This window comes from Vollenhovia emeryi, unplaced genomic scaffold (genome assembly GCF_000949405.1).
Source record: "Vollenhovia emeryi isolate VEMERY1.0 unplaced genomic scaffold, V.emery_V1.0 DF939139.1, whole genome shotgun sequence".
NCBI lineage: Eukaryota > Metazoa > Arthropoda > Insecta > Hymenoptera > Formicidae > Vollenhovia > Vollenhovia emeryi.
The window spans coordinates 237,848-255,386 of NW_011967227.1; the positions used below are offsets into that span (position 1 = coordinate 237,848).

Sequence of the window (17,539 nt, forward strand, 5' to 3'; positions counted from 1 at the left end):
TTTTAATTCCTTATTATTCCCTTTTCTCACTTTAACATTTATATTAATTTGTATGTTAACATATAATGAGCATACAAAGTATAGAGTAAAATATATGAAACGGATTAAATTATGTAAACAGTTTGTACCTGTTTATATATAAAATTTGCATTTGTTGCGTTATATTCTTTGGTAACAAGAGCATGCAAAAAACATAAAAAGTAATAATTACTCACCGGTTGACCATATTATTCATCTCTGGATATTCAGTCAATGAGCACCAATCATGTACAGCTCGAACGTGTTTCCTGTCCAATAGTCTCCGGCACCAACCCTGAGAATAAATTGCATCCCTGCCACGCATGACGTGCGCAGGACCCACAGGCGGCGAACGTGTGTCGCGAGTAAAGTGTTCCAAATTGTTCCTTCGGGGTGACATTATGGTCGTCAAGGGCGATAGTGAGATATCGGCTGTAACGTTCGCCTGTATCTTTATATCATATCTCGCAACGTAACAAACGAGAAATACGACAGAAAATTACACGAACGATAATCTGGGCACCTCGCGATCTGGCAGATACAACGGTGAGATGCGGAGATGTTTCGAAACTACTTGACTATTTTCACAAGATATAATCACGCAAACATTGTTTATCTCAGGCTTACAGTTGTGCGTATTATATGCAAATCTCATTTCCGAGAGTGTATAAATCACGTTATCTCACTCGTCACCGTTTAAATAGAGATAAAGACAACTGTTCATTAACAATAACATCACGACAAATAATAAATAACAGTAAAATAAATAATAGAACATCAAGTCTAAACTTTTAAATATTTCCAATTAATAAAGAAATTTTATAACGAGAACAGCGGTTGTAAATTAAAAATAAATTGTTTAGGAAATTTACATCCAATTACCGAGGTAAATATATATCGATCCATCACGCATGCGTGGCAGAGATCCTCTCACAAAGAAATCTGAAAACATTCTAAAGTATAATACGTTCGGAAATATATCGCTTCCACTTAGCTACGATAATAGTCACCACATCGAGTTCACCATAGAAAATATTTACACGCTGAATGAATGCATTAGAGATCAATACAATAAGATAACAATCGTAAATGGCGGGTCCAAGCGATCCTTCCTCAAAGAACAAAATAATATTTTGTTCTCGCGCTCGTTCGGTTGAAGTTGGCAAGTTTTTTTTGTATCCTTGCTAATCGTTGTTATGTTCACGCGGTGAAATAGCAAAAAATGCGCTTTAATTAAGAGACGAGAATTAACTATCGGGAAAATGCGGAATTCTCATTGCCGGGTATAACAAGTCGATATTTCCATTTATTAACCTTTTTTTCCGCCTCGGAGAATCCCGGGTATTTCTGCGCGCAGAGCCGGTACGCGATGCCAGGGATAAAACAGGATTCTCGGGTAAGACGAAAATTTCTCTCCAGGGCTCCTATGCGGACGGCCTTTCTCCCCCCGTTCCCTGTTGGAGAACAGAAGGGAGAGGAGAAGCGAGAGGAGAGAGAACTCCCGCAGCATCTGTCAGGTTCCAGGATAATTATTTACATCAGATAGAATCTCGACTGGAGTTCCACGGCGGGAAACAAAAGAATCCGCCATTGGCAAGGATGCTAACTAGGCAGCAGAAGAAGAAGGAGGAGGAGGAGGAGGATTCTGAAATGCAGCTACCCAGTGTTATACTCCTTTTCTTACCGACGACAGCTAGCCATATTCCCAGCTAGCCATATTCTCGGGCGAAGGGTCGAGGTGAGGTCCTGAGAATCTATCCTTTCAGTGGACGGATCATTTATAGATGATTTGAAGAAGGATCGCGAAACAAAAACTTTCAAACGGATCCATCTCATCTTTCTCAGTGAACTCGAGTGCAGATCGTATCTTACATTATTTCATTTAATCATGGATGGATATTTCACGACCGTAGCATTTTAAGAACATGGAACGTGTTGCAACTATGATAGAACAAAATTAAATTTAAAATATTTAGAATGGATTTTAAATATTTAAGTGAAGCACACAAGCGTGCATTTCGTTATTCGTACAACACACATCGGCGTCGTATGAAAACGTAAAAAAAGAAAAAAATTATTATAGAATGCTCTGCATCAGATATTCATTCATGGTTAAATATTTAACATGGTCGCGACTACGTGCGACTAAATATTTTCTTGCGAGCATCAGTACTTGGTGGTTATTGGCTTTCTTTCGCGGAAGGAGCTTCGCCCTTCGAGAATTAATAAAGAATTATTCTGTGAGGAGAACGAGCGCTTTGTGCACGCTCACGTCGTGCGTAAACTTCGTTCGCAGGACGCTCGTCGTATGCGTGGACGGGTTGTAAAGCCGTCACCGGATAGACCCGTAGATAAATACTTATGGCACTGAACTGTTGTAAACAATGTTGCTACGAGTCAGCTTGATAATTGAGGCGGTTGTTCGCCGAGTCGTAATCCCCCCAAGTGCCCTACGGAGGACCCTCGTTGCAGAAATGGCGCCTGGTAAATGCTCTCAAAGTCGTATACAGATTGGCGTGACAGTTCGTCACATTTATGTCAACGTCGTAACGAAGGTAACGCGAGATCTCGTGTTTACCAGATAAATCAATCGGATAAATAACTGTCAATTATTTCCTTCGAACCGTTTGTTCCATAAAATCTTGCGATATCCCGCTCGTCCCAGTCGTATTGACAATTAATTTCTTTACACACGTTTGTAATACGCGCATTAAACTTCGTATACTTTTTGATTTAGATTTGTCCCCTTTCTTCAACATTAAATTACAAAAGAGAGTTGCACGCATATAAAAATGACGTACGTATAATATCACGGTCGGCTATTTTTGTGGTGGTTTTTTCCCCCCCAAAAAATGTCGGGTAAAAGCGGTCCTCTATCAGCGAATAATCCGTTTTAATGAATATTTAATGTTATACGGATTCTGAAAAATCCCGATATATCTGGCTACACGCGTGTAGACAGAATATAATATTCTGGAATATCCAGTATTACCAGTAGCACTGGTCACCGGCGCCGCATTCGATTATGAATACCAAAGTCGGTACCTGAGTTTATATAACACGTATAATCTCTTAATTGCTGTAACAGCAATAATCCGACACGCTAACGATATGTAGCGTGAAATGGCTTATCTGGATCAAGAATCTAAAACCATAAGTATCGAATCTACAATAAATTAATAACAATAATAAATAACATTACGATTAAACGTAGAAATGTACTTTTATATGGTTTAATACAATTTTACTATTTCTCCTAAAGAGTTCCGTTGTTGTCATATAGACTAGCTTTTTGAAAGCATTATCGAACATGTTTATGGAAGTACAAAACATTCGAAGTTAAAGTTTTGGAATTAATTTGCCTGACACAAGTTCCATCGTCTTCATGTTCAATGTAATATATAAAATATATTCTAAATTATGTATACGTATATTGGTACCTAATTTACTTGAAAAAATAAAACAAAAATTTATCTCTGACAGTGTTTCAAAAATCAGGCACGATAACACTACATTAAGAAACGAATCGACGAAATCGAATCACTGTTCTCGGAACAAAAGAAAGCGGTAGTTCTCGCTGCGGCGAGATCCGGGTTGTAAAACAACTTGTAAAACGCGTGGTCAAGATGCGTCCTGTCAGCCCGGGTTTTGCGACGGGTCCTAATCTGCTTGGCAAATCTATCGGCTTGCCGTGCCGGAGTAAACGGCAGATTATACTTCGCGACGGGGACAATAAATAAACGGGGCGCGCGCGTCCACCGGTAGATAATTTTATATTTGCATAAACGTTTGTCGCTGAAACACACAACGCACGCGTATACCTTCGTACACATTGTGTAACATACCGCAAGTCTCAAATACTGCACTAGATTTACCAGGCGCCGTTCTAAACAAAAATAATCCAACCCAGAACTCGTGCTGGGATAAATATAGATAATTGGTTAGGTAAAAGGCGTCAATGAACATTTCCATCGTTGTAAACTGGACGCAAAATATGCGTAGAATATTCTCGATTCATTGCATTTTGTTTTATCTCAATAGTTTTTTTTTTACACAAACATTTGAAATCAGTAAACAGCAAATTCGTAAATAACAAAATACAGAAAATCTAGATCTACCTGCAGAGAAATATTTCCAGTTCGATTCTCCTTCACGTCGCTGTATTTGTAGTGCAACAAAATGTTATTATTTGATATTAATTTTCGTAGTAACAGTATAAAATAATTGTTTAAAATATACAGGCACTTCTCTAAAAGTGTGTGCTAAACTGTTATCATTATATAAGTTGGTGGTAACTGTTGTACTGTGTGCAACCAAACCAACACAGTATTTTGTAACATAACGAGTAAACGCGGAACAACTCGCCAGTGATAAAAGGTCGTAACAGATTATACTGGAATATTTATGGAGCATGATTTTCCCCTATTCTCGGCAGATGCAGTCAAGATAGGTCACCAACGAAAACTCGTGTCAATATGGGCCCGACACGTGTATTCATTCGTTAATCTGCCCTCCGATCTAACAATCTCTCAAGACACTAAAGAAAATGGCCGCGCTCGCACTCGCTGGCGTCGTTGCGCAGCGCTTCGTCTGTGCGTGGATGCATCCTCTTCCCCGAAAAGTGACCGCTGTTATATTTTTACCTGACATTTTTCGGATCCTCGGTCGCCCTCGGCCGCTAACGAACTTTCCGATAGTTATCTGCCTAGCCGGGTGCGTTATAGCCCCCGAGGTTGAGCCAGGTAAAACTTGACCCTCGAACTTACCTGGAACAAAGAAAAAGAAAACTTGTTTGAATAATTCACGTATGTTACAATGCCACACGCTTGATTAATAATGGATTGCGAAGGACAATAAAACGGAAAGAAATCCAATGGAAAAGGGTAAAACGGTATCGACTTTCTTTGCGTACTTGGATTGTAAAGAGTATCAACCAAGCTATCAACCCTCCAACTGAATACAGTTTTTCGATATCTGTTTCGTGAACGCAGGGGTCTGCCGCGTTCGGCACTGTTTTCCTTATCTTACAAGTATTCAAGAAAATCTGAAATGTCAGCGATAAAAATTATTTATCGTGTGACTGTTTTATATTTAAAGAAATACTGAATACAATTACGACATATTACTTTGGCTCGAAGGCCGTAGACCCCATGAATTTAGAAGCGTCTAAATAACGCGGAAGGCACTTTTTTACGGTATAAATATTTCATACAGCGCACGCACACGCGCGTGCGCATTGTTTGTTCAATCAGACCCATCAATTTATTACTCACAATCAGTGAGTTAACGAGGCCGGACAGAGAGAAAGAGCAAATGCGATTAACATTAAACCATCTTCCGCGCAGTAAGCTCGAACACATTAGTTTCCGTCAAGAGGACCAGTCATCCCCTCAGATTATTGAAATAATTTATTGCACTTTCTCTCTCCTCAGCCACCCACACTCGCGCCGATACGAGAACGTATCGCGTTCTTCCAAGGACTCGGCGAGCGCAAAACGCATTTGCATTCGCCGCTCGTGACACGAGTTTGTTGTACGGGGCGCAAAATGCGCGCCGCTACTTTCTGACGCCCGTTTTAGCACGCGTATTACGTCGCAGGATTCATCCTTGAGCCGCAGGATCGTATTTCTGAGTGTTTAGGGTGATTTTAAAAGTATATCTCGGAGAGAGGCACGCGGACTAAACGTTAACGGTAATCGGCGGCTGTAAGGACCTCCGGCGGTGCGGCTTTATATAGCTCTCTCTTTCTCTGGCTAGGAATAAAATATTTCATCGAGCTCGTTTCGGTCAGTGCCTCCTTCGACGACCTTGCTATCTCTTCTTGCTAATGGATCCTGCCCGAGTGGATCTGCGCTCATGCTTTCATATCGTATCACAAAATGTGCGTTGTATGGGGTGTCCAGCAAATAATGTAAAAGAACGAGAGAGTGGCGTTGTCAAATTTCGCGTAAATTCTTCTTCGGTAGAAAGGACATCTTTCTTTATTAAGAAATAAAACGTCTAGGGGGAGAGAAAGAGAGAAATGCAACTCTCCCACGTGCCCGTTTATCATAAAGGCCTCAGAAAAATTGCAAATATATAAAAACAAATTAAATTACAAGCGGAGAACATGATGAACGTCATTAGACAATACTCGTTTGGCAGCTTCATTTTCATTCGGTTTTTATTTTCAGCGCGGCGTCAGGAAGGACCGGTTGATGATCATTAATCGCTGAGAGCTTCGAACACCTATCTCCCGTATTCCTCTCGTAAAGAGCTTCGCCGAAACGCCATTCTCTCCCGCAGCTTCTTTCTCTCCCTCTCGTAAAGTGCATCGGTCCACGAGATCGAAACGCGAAATTATAATTGCCTACTCGGCAAGTCCAGCATTCCGTGGACGTTAAAGTTATCGTGGTGGAATCGCCGCATGCGCCATGACGCTGCTTTCTCTTGTTCTTCTTCTTCTTCATCTTCGTTTTCATCTTCTCTCTCCCCATCTTCTTTTTCTTCCTCTATCGCGACCAGTACCCTCGTCTCGGTGAAAAGGGAAGATATCGGGCGGAATCTCGCCGGAGGATTATCCTTTTCGCAGGTACGGTTATCCTACAGGATTTTCAGCCCGGGATCACTTAACGTCTATTGGCACGCATTCGCAGAATTCACTTACATACCGTCAATATACGCACGTGCTTTTAGATTACGGCAGATACGAGGAGACGTTGAGCCGAGAAATTGTTTGTTATACGAAGCATGTCACTTTTATTAGAGGCCAAAAAATATTATTTATAACAAACTTTGTATTAATTTTTGTAGCGATTTTCATTAATGCGTATGTGTTAATGCAAACTGTATTAGCCAATTCGGCAGCTCGCACTAGTGCGCACTGAGTTCAAACTAAGGCTTGTTTTTAACATTTAGTCCACATGCCTCCGAGAGATAAATACTTTTAAAATCTCCCTAAACACAGTCAATTCTTATATTTAAGGATCGCGTTAAATACTTTTTAAAATACTTTTTAGTAAAATATGATCTGTATAGCATTCGTACGGATTATTATTTTTTTTTGGCTAAATAGTTTTTGGACATGCGCTTGAGTTGGCCATAAATGTAATAGTAGACTCTGAACAAGGCTTGGTGTGCACTCAGTGCGCACTACAGCTCTGCCGAATTCGCTATATGTAAAGCATAATCAAACTGCAATCGTTTTGGGACAAAGTCGAAGAATTCCAACTAATCGCGACATTGCGTACTCGTCGATTTTTTCCCTCGCGTTTAATCGATCGCCTACATGTGAGCGATGCCCAACATCGTTTACATGGGTCACCTAAAGGCCACGTCGGCACACCTCTAATTAGAATAATTAACGAAGGTGGCTGACTGGATGATCGTTCCTCGTTCATTATTCCACGTCATTATACCGTGCTGTATTCCCTACTTTCGTAAAGGTATTATCTTCCCTCGGATCGAACGGGAAGACGAAAACGGCTTTAAAAAGACCCGGAAGGACGGGGGCGAAAAAGAAGAGGAGGAAATCGATGTCGAGCGACGATCCGTGCCGCATTCTGCCGTCATGTCACATGCAAATGTCTCGGGAACTGTTGGTCCCAGGTTATTCCTATTCTAGTCGTTTCATTTGGCGCTCCGGACAATTCCTTCAGTTCACGGAGTAATTAATTTGAAATGCTAACCATGTTCTTTACGGACGAAACTTAATGCTTATTTAATGCTTATTTTGGAAACGTTGCGTAACGCTGGGAGCCAGCATTTAAAAGTAACTTATAGAAAAGGTAGAGTTCCTTTATTCGTGTGTATCTTAATGTGCATTGCGTACGTTAGAATTATAGAAGATTTGCTTATGTAACACAAAGCAATTACGTTTCTGAATAATTTCTCTGTTTTATCACATCACGAATAAAGAAAATTTGCTAAAAGTTTCGGTGCCGTTAATTGAGGACACTATTGTCATTTCCAATTGTAATAAAAGCAACTGCATCGATTGGTCATACGCGAATTTTGTTTTGCTCCTTTAATCTTTTCTAGTTTTAATAACGACGGTTAAATATGTCATAAGTAAAAAATCATAATACAATTTATCGCAAAGGTATCAAAATAAATGTATTAGATCTTACTGCCGTAAATATCTGTTGCTTCGTTTTGGCGGAACAAAACTCGAAAATCAAACGTGCCACATGAATAAATACAGTTCAAATTGACTGACCTCGGCGATCTGGTAAACACGGGTAACCTGATCTGGTGATAAATGCCCGGTTGAAATCGCCCATGTCCGAATAAATACCACGACTGTTTGCCAATACTCGTATCGCAAAAAACCCGCTACGTTAAAAGATGGGGATTTTGCGATTCGTCCTCTCCTCGGCTTCCACACGGCAATTTCCCCGATTCGACGGTTAAGTAGAGAATAAATATGTTAAGTACGTAAGAAGTGAGCCGAGCGGTCATTACGTGCGGTCTCCCGCGAGTAAATCGACGTTTGATCGCGATAATAGTTTCACAGTTAATATTCTCCGTGGACCATGCATCAGGCAGATACGATATCGGATGAGTCAGCCATTGTTGTCTTGAAAAGTACCGATCGGCCTGCCCTTACTGGTATTGGACCACCATCGGCCCTCGAAGATCGAAGGAGAGATCGAACTTGAAGAAACGGCGCGGTAAAAGCCAATCTGGGCACAGGGCGTGATAGCGACTTCCTCGCAGATCTCTTCTTAGGTGCACAATCGATTCTACGGGGAGATACGATTGATGCATCGAAACGATGACCCGGCTAAAATCCGTTAATGAATATGCGGGGACCGTAATTAAAATGCTCGTCCACTCACTCTTGCTGCTCAACGCACTCGTAATGACCGAAAAGATTATTAGTGTCATTATACATTCAAACCGCTATATTAAATAATGCAAAGAAACATTTTGATCGCGTTTTTCTTGTTGACAGTTTATTTGGCAAAGAAAAGAAAAAGATGGACTTTTACTAACGTCCAGTCACGTACGTAATTTTATTTTTGACGCGCGAATCAGGTATTTCCATCAGTTCTTTTTGAGGTAAATCAGGTATGGCGCCAGTGTGGCCTCGTTTATCATTAATTGATGCGGTAGATGCGGCATTTAATATTACATCGATAGTTTTTCCTTTTTGCGAAACTAATGTGAACGTGACATGTTGTAAAAAGCTAGATGCCAGGGGATAAGCGTAATCAGAGAAAATACAGGTTTATTGCCGTCCCGTTTCCACCCCTGATCGCCTTAAGCTTTCGTGCACGCGCGATTAATGCGCGAGAGGTGTGTATAAGGGAGTGCATAAATAACGACTACACATACGTAATGCAGGATAGGCGGGCTACGTGACCTAGTAGCAATATATCGATAGTCGAGGAACGTAAACGGATTACCTCATCGCACAATGCGACAGTTGTTTTTGCTCTCGCTGATCCGTGTCTACCATTATAACAGCTTGACGATGATAGTTGTAAGTGCGGCACGCACGTATAATGTTAACTATGTCGTCATGTGCTGCGAAACCGTCAAAATTCTCGAAAAAGTTGTACAGATAGTTTTGTTGAATAATATAATTAAGTAGGAATTTATTAAATTTTCTATATACCGTATTTCAATCCTCGTATGTAATTGTACAACTTTAACGTTTCCCGGAGAACCGCGCAATCATCTTCCACATTACGTAACAGCCTGAAGATTAATGATAAAGTTTATTCGCTGAAAAATATGATTATTTCCCTCATTTTTAAAAGAGAGCGAAGACAGCGGCTTCGTGTACTCCGGTCGCAGCAATCGCATATCTTACGAACGGACACAATGAATCGAGAGAAGCCCGCGGTTCGATGTCTTCTCCGCGGAAAGATTTAGTTCTGAAAATAACAATGGAGCCGGCTCACCCGGTATAGCAGCTGCGGCTCGTGAGCGTCCCGGGGCAGCCTTGGAGTCGCGGTTATGATGTTCTTGTTATTAATTTGTTTTGCGCGCTACCCGCAACACGTCGTGCGGAAACCAGTTTCTTAAGACGTATAGGATTACCGCGCGGCACGACCTGAAGAACCTACCGACAGCTTTTGGACGAGTAACGCTACCACGGCGAAAGCTCAGACGGTTCTCGAGGCGGCTCGGAAATCTCGCTTATCCCTCTCAATCTGGAAACCAGTTTCGGATTTTGGGAGAGCAGCCCTGCCCACGGAGGATCCTTAAAGTATAGTCTCTTTCTTGAAAAGATTCTGTATTACAATTAAAGGAGTACACACATGGGCAAATTGGATATATCACGGTTATACTACGGCGTACGTTCGAGGCTGGTCCGAGTCAGTAATTCTCTAGATTGGCAAATAGATTAAAGATACTTAATAATTGGAATGTTATTAACAAATAATAAAGTAAGAAACACGTTAGTTTACTCGGCAAGAACGGCACGCCTGGCTGTTATCTCTTGTCTTGTTCACCATTTCGATGCGAAAGAGATTTTTATCTCGTTTACTATAATAAAACTACTGAAAACTGTTTGTTCAAGTATATATGCATCACAAATAAAAATTGTTTCCAGAATAATAATAAGTGTTATACATTATTGGTAAACTTTGAATTTGAATCAAAGTTTGAATTTACGTTTCGATACTGAAACTCTTTTATCTTCATTGAGCTTTTATATCAGCACGCGATTAGAGTTTAAACCGATAGTTCAAAGTATCGGTAGATAAAAATAATTCAGTGCAATTGCCGATAACTGTTGTAAACGAAAATTAAAATAAATCGCGTAAAGTACATTTACACTGTTTCCAGAAATTTCTTTTGGTTAACAAGACTGGTTAACAACATTTTGAAAAATAATTTAAGGAGATATAAGAATCGCTCTTGACAAAATACCATGGAAGCTAAAAGCGTCGCATAAATTGCATAACATCGACGCGGCATAGCTCGCTAGAGAATACATTTATGAATTGAGACCCGTTTTGTGACTTTCGGTTCCTTAAAATAATGCCGGCGCGATATTTCAAACGGGGTTTCCTTCAGCCGGACCGAAACAAATCGACTGAAGCGGGTGCCTAGAAAAAGAAAAAGACCGGCATGCCGATGGATGTGGACGGTCCCCGAGGCCGGGATTCTAGAGCGATAATGCACGAAGAGAGCAGCGCGGAAGAGCTCGTCCTGGCACAACACTCGCGGGCACAATAAAATATAGAGCGTGTCGCGAGAGAGCACAGGATGGATGCACGCGGGATATCCTCGAAAGAAATAGCTATCATCTGTGTCGGCCGCCGTTCCCGTTATCTTTACTTATTCTACTTGTTCTCGACGGCCGAGTTGACGAGAAGAAAAGAGACGAGGCTTTAGTCTACCGAGACTACGGAGAATATGAATGCGGCGACGACAAATATGCGGTAGACTTAAACGCACGGCTAGAATTCCAATGAGAAGAGAAGAGTCGTAACCTTTGAAATGGAGGTCGCCGGTACATTTAACAATGTCAAATTGAGCGTTAAGTTATGTGTGTATAAAGTTCGATAATATAATAAATTGCAAATTTTAAGAGTGCCGTTGCGTGATACGCGCATAATTCTAATCAAAACGAAAATTCCTTAGCGCAAAATTATCAGAGGAAGAACTCGTAGCGGCTTAATCGCATAAATTCCTATGCATCTACTCAACTAACCAGCTGTAAGATGTTTGAATACATTAGGATTTTACACGCACGTAATTTAATTTAATGTGGGCCGTGATGTCCCGTGATTTGTGACATTTATATTTGCAATGGCTTGGATAAACGACTGACTAGGCCTCTTCTTACGGGAACGGATTGAAACGCAGAACGGGTGGAGCCCGTAGCGTTAACGCGGGTGCAAGAACACGTGTTAAACTGTGTTTCGAGATACGTATTTTCACGACGTCGTTGATGGATCGCGTATCCTGAAAATTCTCTGTCTTTGAGACGAACTACTCGCAGCGATTATAAGGACAAGCCTGGAACGTGCTCGAGCAAAAACCTTAAAAGGCATAAAGACTACAAATCCGGACCGTGATGCGCGGGCCGTGTGTGCCGGTCTTTAGCCATTATTTATGAATTTGGTGCGCGCCGAAAAAGGCTATGGTCGGATCGCGGCGGGACCGGGCGAAGTGCGCGCTACGGATTTCAAATCGATCCACGAAGCGGATAAAATATCTTATGGAGAACGATCTTTTTAATAGTCCTTACGGCAGATGGGGTCCCTTCATGTCTGCGTTGATTTGTAGTCAGCGCGGACCTTATCGATTGCCCTCAGAGCAGCTCGCTCCTTGGCTGGACCTTAGATCGCGATATCGCGATCCATTTGTAGCGAACGGGCGAGGGATTTTATCGGGGGATTTCAAGGTTTCGGCCTCTCGGATTTTTTGACATGTCGGTTTGACCATTCGGAAGACTATTAGAATCTATTAAGAAAAATCCTAATTTGGTAAAAAAAAAGTACGAGTTGAATACTTATAATTTTATTTAACCGGGAGATAAAGTTTATTTCATTTTTACTACTTGCGAGCTGTAAGTCGCTTTGATATTTAAGTTAGAAAGTTAGAGTCTAAGCTAGAGTTTTAAATGCTTTCAAATTTAATTAGGAAGAGAAAATTATCCTATTGACTTGTTACACATAGAGAAAAACGATCATTTAAAACAAGATTGGAAATACCTCCTGCGTTTCGTAATAAAAACATGACAGTCATTTAGGAAAATGTCAAGTACAACTCGAGCGGAAGTTCCTGCCGTTTCTCGTTCCGAGATTACATTGTCGATCGCGACAACACTTTATGGGACACTACGGATGATATTGCGCCACTATACGTTGCTACGGGACTTCGATTTAATTTAAGGTGCAACGTAATGTTCTTCGCTTTCTCACGTGGGCGTTTGCGCGCGTGCTACGACCGAAGCCGATGGTCTGTTAGCGGCCGTAGACATCATTATACTTTCAAACTCGTTTACCAAAAAGAAACGTCAGTATTCTTTCCTTCTCGAATAAGGACCGGCCTGTGATACTGATCGTTGGCCGTCAAAATGATTTTATCCGAGAATTAATTAATGTGCAACTGGACCAACTTTTGAGAAGATTGGAATCTGAATATTTGAATCGTGCTTTTAAATGTGGTAGCGTTTGTTAATATAACCTGCCGTTCCGGTTAAAGAGCACAAAAATTCGGTAGGAAAAGTTCCATTTAATTTAATTCGGTTGCTTTTAATATTTACTTGCGTAAAAGCAAGTTTATGTATCAGATTAAAGCAGATATTTACAAGTTTTATATCATAGTCATTAGTAGGAACAAAATTTTGTTGTAACTTGTTGTCTATGGAATAAAAGATTCATTTTTATAAAATTTGATTAAATTTTAAAACAATCCAATTTCACTATGGTACAATAACAAATACAATACGATAACAAGAAAAATATAAAAATGAAATCAGATTTACAATTAGAATTTATGTTATATTAAAACATCTGTTACAAATGCATTAAATTTGCAATACTCTTTTTAATGTCTCTTAAACAATGATGTCTTTAATCAAATTCATAAATACACGGTAACAAATTTTATTGACAATAAATAAAATTCTTTTGTAAAAATATACTTTGGGATTTGAAATCTGCAAAGTTATAAACTTCAAGTATTTTGCTGTAAGTAGAAGATATTGAAAACCCGTAGTGTACCGTAACCACAAATTTACCTTCACAACAACAAAGAGTACGAAGCGCCGATTAAACCTTCTTTACGATTGTAATTTGCGCGCTTGCAAATCGCCGTGCACCAAGACCATTAATTGCCACCCTGGTATGGAAACGTGCACTCCCGACTGTTAACGACTCCTTAACCCTATCCGTAAATACGCTTTCTTCTTTACGATCGGAAAGGCCTACCACGGATTCAGTAAAGTGTCTATCGATCGTGATAGAGGAAACACCGAGGTTCGTGCGGTTTGCCGTACGGTGCTGTAGTTCATGAGAATTCGTTCTGGCGGTGTTGTGGTTGGATGTCCATCTTAATTACCTCCGTAATTTGACGAGCATGAGTATTAACGCGGCAGTGTTTCTCGCCGCGTTAACTTCCGTGACTTGTGACAGTGATTCATAACATTCCGCTCGTGCTCAAATTAAATAAACGGCGACGTAATCGTCAAACGTATTTGTAAAAATAAAAGAATCTTTCTTACTCGAAAAAAGATTAGATGATAATTCAAGTAATACTAACTAATAAAAAGATCCAACACAATTACTTGTTTAAAAGTGTTCAAATATTATATGATTGTATTAAACTATTTACTAAATACTTATTGTATTTCCACCTATCGTTTTTAGTTCTTTTGTGATGTAATATAGTACAGTTTTAGTTCTATTGTGATGTAATATAGTACAAAATAAAATAATATAAAAAGTGCGAATTTTTGCACTCGAAAGAGACTTTGTATATATTTATTGTATATTATAAAAAGTAAATCTACTTTTCTTTCATCAAACATGACTAAAATCATTGATACGCAATTTAAATAAAGAATTGTAATATACAGAAAGTTAAGTATTTAGTTGCCTGTATATTTTACAATCCTGAGTTTCCTATTTTGTGTAGCACATGTTACAAAATAAGGAGAGCGCGAGCAAATCAGAATGCATTCCACGTGAAACTCAGCATTAAAAGCATACGCGTAGCGAATAGGACTTTATCGTTCGCAATTAAAGCATAGCAAGATAATAGAACGAAAAAGTAAACGCACAGCAGGTGCTCGCTAGTAAACTATCTTATAAAAGATTAATCAAGAGTGCGAGGAGAAGTATGTGATATCCTAAGTGATAAGTTCAGTTAAATGATACACTGTCTATTTAGCAGTTTAGAATTTTGTTAAAGCTAAAGCAATTTGTAGAAAGCAGAAATAAATCACTTATACGACAAATTAAGTTTTAATAGTTATTAGTAAAGAAAGTACTCATGACAACTTACTAAGAAAATAATAAAGAGTGAATTATATTTCTCAAAACCTATTTTTAATGCTTATTTAATAAAACTAGAATATTAAAGTGTTATTTTTGGTGGGTTAGATTACATTTTCTCCAAGTTAATAAATTTTCGAAACTTAATATACTTATGGTTCAAGATACTCGATGGCACAAGTCTTGTACCACCAGATAATATCTGGATCGGAATTAATTTCCCATTTAATTCGTTAATCCTAGAATATATCGAAGACGTGGCTGAGGTTGATGTACTTTTAATGGTCGCAAGTAGCCTTTAATACAGATTTATTTATGTAAAAATCCTCTGCTGTTACTATGGAGCTTGATTAATAGTGCTTGATACACGTATACGCTTTCAAAAGTCTTTTCGCATAATTACAACTTGATTTAGCGACATTTTACGCATCGGCAGAGAAGCGACTTCAAATCTCACAAGATTACGATTACACAGCTATCTTGTAGCACGAGTGGAGATGTCTGCCAAATATTAGCACAGCCGGTGCAGCTGCCGTTGGCGAGTATACTAGCTTCTGCTCTTTTGATTGGTCACAGTCTTATATTCAGCGTTTACCTTTTAAAGAATAAGAAAATATCTGAAAGTAACGCAATATTTCGTCGAGGAGTTGTATGAGTACGCTTGAACAAATATCGTATTGATATTCCGATACGAAGTGAGAATATCAAAAGATTAGATAAATTTTATTCTTAGTCTGTGTAATCTGATAGGTAAATAGTTCCTCTACTCGTACTCCTTATATAAAGCACATCCATGTAAATTTCCATGTTATTTTCTTACGTAATAGCTTCAATTTAATTAGTTTTAACCTCTTGCATATTATATTCAATTCAGCGTATCGTTACAAAATTATTCTTTTCTTTTTATATTTCTCATTATACAAATGCAATTCTCTCATTATTGTTTTCTATTTGTGCATGTTAAAACAATCAAGGTCCACCAGAGTAGTGAATTACAATTATGTAATCAAATTACCATACGATATATATTTCCACATATCTGGTTTGTGGAACTATCTAGACCGTGTAAAAATGTGTGCTCGCATAAATAGAATAATTATCCTCTACGGATAATATCGTACAGTAATTCTCCGCGGCAAATCAATCATTCGCAGCTCTTTACTGCTTGTAATTGCCACGTATCCATTCATCATCGATGCTAGCAACTGGAATGCGTCGATCTTATTCGACGAGGAGAAACGATGACGGCGCATCAGTCAAATCCGACCTGACGGAAACAATCTTCTAACGCAGCGGCGCATAATTATCAAGAGAGAAGCTGGGAACCTCGATAAGAATCACTGATAAAAAGCACGTCTACAGAGTGTTCCAAAAATTTGTGCAATAATGAAATAACAATATTTTTTTAATACACGTTGAAAAGGATTGTTTTTATTACAATTGATGCCAAAGTCTAAATATTAAAATATATAAAAATGTACATAGCGACTTACATTACCGAGTAATTTATTTATAATTTTATTTCAAGTAGACTTTAAACAATAAAATTTTAATTTGAAAATTAATAAATATATTTAAGTTGTATATACAAAACTGTAAAAATAGGTCACGCAAGTTTCTACTTATATCAAATATAAAATTGTAAAATATAAAAATAAAATAAAGTTTTTAAATAGAGAATTGTTTTGCTAGTGGAAATTTTCCAGAACACTTTGTAACGTAATGGATTTCGAAAGAACGCGGTACCGTTACGTGCAACTCGTTTGCTGGTGAAATTGATTAGAGTTAAGAAGTTAACATTAGGAGCGTCAATCAAATCACACACGCTTTTATCACCTCGCTGAACCCACGCATTCGTTTTCCTCCTTTTCTTATCCGCCATTAAGAAATATGCGGGCATCAAAACGCCGGGAAGAGTTTCGTGTTTCGACGAAATGTTATTATGTTTTTACGATTCAAACAACCGCTCTTCAAGATCTTCAAGGGAGATTATTCACCCACAATCTTATACTTCGACTACATATATGGTTACATAAAATCAATGTTTGTAAATGTAATAAATTGTTAATTCTGATTGCTGTGAAATTTATGTCTCTAATAAAAGAACATTTAAGACATCTTTATTTTTATTACGCTATCTCTTGTCTTAATTATGTTGATTTAAAAACCAGATGCTAGAAGTAATAATTTTATATTTTGAAGTAAATAAATCAAATATAATATTTCCTTTTAAAATTATAAATACGCTTTTAAAACTAAAGCTGCAATTCAAGTTAAAAACTGGAAATATTTATATTAATTAATACAATATTTAGAAAATTTATTTGTTAAATTTGGTAACTTTTATTTTTTATCTTTTTTTGGAAATACTAGTAAATTTCGAGTAATAGAAATTGCAAACTTTGCCAAAGCTTTCAAAATTGTATTAAGCATTTATAAAGAATAAAAATTTATACTATTTTTTTATACAGACTAGCTACTGTTCAAGGTAATGCAAAATAAATATACGCGTATGTTTATTTCTATAATTAACTTTGCAATTCGAGAGAAACGTTAGAAGAATAATTACGAAAGCG

At 38.5% G+C, this 17,539-nt stretch overlaps 1 protein-coding gene across 2 annotated transcripts in view; it reads right to left on the minus strand.

The window, feature by feature from the left end:
- Window positions 1-17,539, minus strand: part of LOC105567241 (epidermal growth factor receptor) — a 156,978-nt gene that overhangs the window by 85,252 nt on the left and 54,187 nt on the right. Inside the window, exon 1 of one of the 2 annotated variants that reach the window (XM_012021944.1) lies at window positions 216-743. The exons of the other annotated variant lie outside the window; for it this stretch is intronic. The gene's annotated coding sequence lies outside the window, so the exon portion shown is untranslated. Of the gene's footprint in view, window positions 1-215; window positions 744-17,539 lie in introns of those variants that run through there. 2 annotated transcript variants of the gene reach the window in all.